Raw genomic sequence first — 2686 nt, 5'->3', positions numbered from 1 at the left:
AGGCTATCGGAGCGGCAAGTGTCTTTTGTTTTTGTTTCTGTCTGAATCTAAGGGGCTGGACGAAGTGAGCACTATGGCCACTGGGCTCCAAGTGACCATGATTCTGCGACTCGATGTTGCTATGGGGATGGGATTAAATGATTCCCATGGACGGCGTGCTCTGTTGCTAAGGTAATTACAGGCATCTTCACCCGCTCCATCGGGGCCTGCTTTGTCACAGCTATTGACCCTGGGATAAAATGAGAGAAGGGGACATCAGCTCCTGGGAGGTTCGAAGGAAGTGAAAAGTTCCACTTGCTGGTGGGCCTCCTGGTGACAGCCGGCAGCATGGCTGGTGTGGTTACTGGTGTCTTCAGGAAGCTGGTACCAGGCGGGGAGTCAGTGACTGCGTTTCACAGGGACCTGGCGGGATGTGGCTGGAGGGCCTGCGGGAGCCACTGGCCAGCTGAGGAAGCCAGGGGCTGGAGCGCTGCATCCAGAAGGGGTCAGAACAGTGGAGACCTGTGGTTCGAGGCGGGGATGGGAGCATGAGGGGAGTTTCTGGGATGATGGGCAACTGCATACCCGGACTGGGTGTTAGTTACGTGGTGTATGCATTTGTCAAAACTCACCACATTGCACTCCAGCTCTGTGCATTCACATAAAATGTAAATTTAATCTCAATAAAGGCAATATTTCAGATGAGACAGGGAGAAGGCCGCCTCAGGGACCATAGGAGAACAGCCCTAGAGTGGCTGTAGAATTTATTTTCTGTGATGGAGAGATAGGTTGGGCCTGGCTGGCGTGGCTCAGTGGTTGAGCATTGACCTATGAACCAGGAGGTCACAGTTCCATTCCCAGTCAGGGCACATGCCCGGGTTGCAGGCTTGATCCCCAGTGTGGGGCGTGCAGGAGGCAGCCAATCAATGGTTCTGTCTCATCGTTGGTGTTTCTGTCTCTCTCTCCTTCTTCCTTCCTCTCTGAAATCAATACAAATATATTTTAAAAAGAAAAAGAGACAGGTTGGCCTGCGTTACAGTGTGCGAGGCCTGCGTTTTGAGGCAGGACATGCTGTTTGGGCCCTTGCGCCACCTGCACATTGCCCACCCTTGCTCTAGCCTCTGAGGATGATCGTGTCAGCCTCACTCTCCTTCTCCCAGTCGCATCCCCATCCCACTCCCTGGTCTTGTCACACTTTGCTGCCCTCCTCCTTCCCAGGACAGGGACTGGTGGCTGGAGGCAGAGTGAGGAGGAGTTAGGGAAGCAGGGCTCTGGTCCCCACCTGGTCTCTAACCCACTGAGCACTGGCTCACCCCTGGGTGCGACCTGGGGTTAGTGACTCTCAGGGCCTCGGTGAGGGGACAAAGCACGTGGAGGTGTGCTGGACCAGGAGCTGGAGCTCTGTGCGGGAGGACACAGAGGCAGGAAAACATGGGCTCAAGGCAAAGATGTCTGCACTGGGGCTCTGTGCTTCTGTTTGGGGGGCAATCAAGAAACAACTCAGGTGCGCATGCTTACATAGGGTTTTTGTCTCTAATTTTAAGAGCATTTTCTATATTACAAATAGTAACCCTTTGTCTGTGACATCCATCACACATATTTTCCACAGTAAGTCGTTAGTCTTTTTATTCTGGTCAGGGGCTTTTATGCTATGTAAATGTTTACATTTTTATTCCGTCAAATGTATTAATGCTGCCCACTATCATGTATGGATTTCAAGTCATGGGGAAGTTTTCACCATCCCCAGTTATGGAGGACTTTCCCCCCAGTTCTCGTCTAATACTTGTATGGCTTCATTTTTTATTTTACCCCTAAATCTCTGGTTCATTTGAAATGATCGGGTACATGGTATGAGGAATAGATTTCATTTTATCTATTTCCATGAGGCCCGCCAGGCATCCCCGCCTCACATATTCAAGAGCCCTTTCTCCCGCTCACTGGCTGGCGATGCCGTCTGTACTGGGTACTTACTTGTTTTGCACCTGCAGTTGGTTTGGTTTCTGGATTTTCTTCCGTCTATGAATGGGCCATGTTAATGATGGATGCTGTGTATATGTTCTAATATATTGGAATCTGGCTGTATCTCAAGCATTATCTAGCTATTCTCATTTGGTCTTTTCTAAATTATAATCAGCTTGTTTTTAATTCCAGGACAAGAAAATGCACGGTATTTTTTATTGAGATCATTTTAAGTTTATAAATTACCCTAGGGAGGGTGGACATCTTCATGAAATTGTATTTTTACCCAAGAATGTGGCCTGTCTTTTCATTTGTTTGTCTCCCTTTTTGTCTTTCCTTTTTCTATTAGGATTTCAGGTATTTTAAGATTATGCTTAAGTATTTAATTTTTTATCATAAATGGGGTCATCTCTTTCATTACCTCATTTTTCTTCCATTATATCTTTTAAATGGCTTTTGCTTACATATATTTTTGCATGTTGATTTTATGACCTGCTTCTTTTTACAAAATTCTAATTATTTTGTGGTGGCTTTCCCATGGATTCTTTTGCATATTGAAGAAATATAAATGTTAATTGAAATTATATAGTTCTCTCTTTCTTTGCTATAATTTGCTTTTTTGTTTGTTTGTTTCATTGAAGTGGAATAACTCCAACACGGTGTTAAAGAGTGACGGACAATGTAGCCTTACTTTAGTGGTAAAGCTTCTAGTGTTTTCTCATTAGATCATCCTGCCTTAACCAGTTTG

Source organism: Myotis lucifugus, unplaced genomic scaffold (assembly GCF_000147115.1).
Source record: "Myotis lucifugus unplaced genomic scaffold, Myoluc2.0 scaffold_208, whole genome shotgun sequence".
Classification (NCBI taxonomy): domain Eukaryota; kingdom Metazoa; phylum Chordata; class Mammalia; order Chiroptera; family Vespertilionidae; genus Myotis; species Myotis lucifugus.
Note: the sequence above shows the minus strand (reverse complement) of the source record.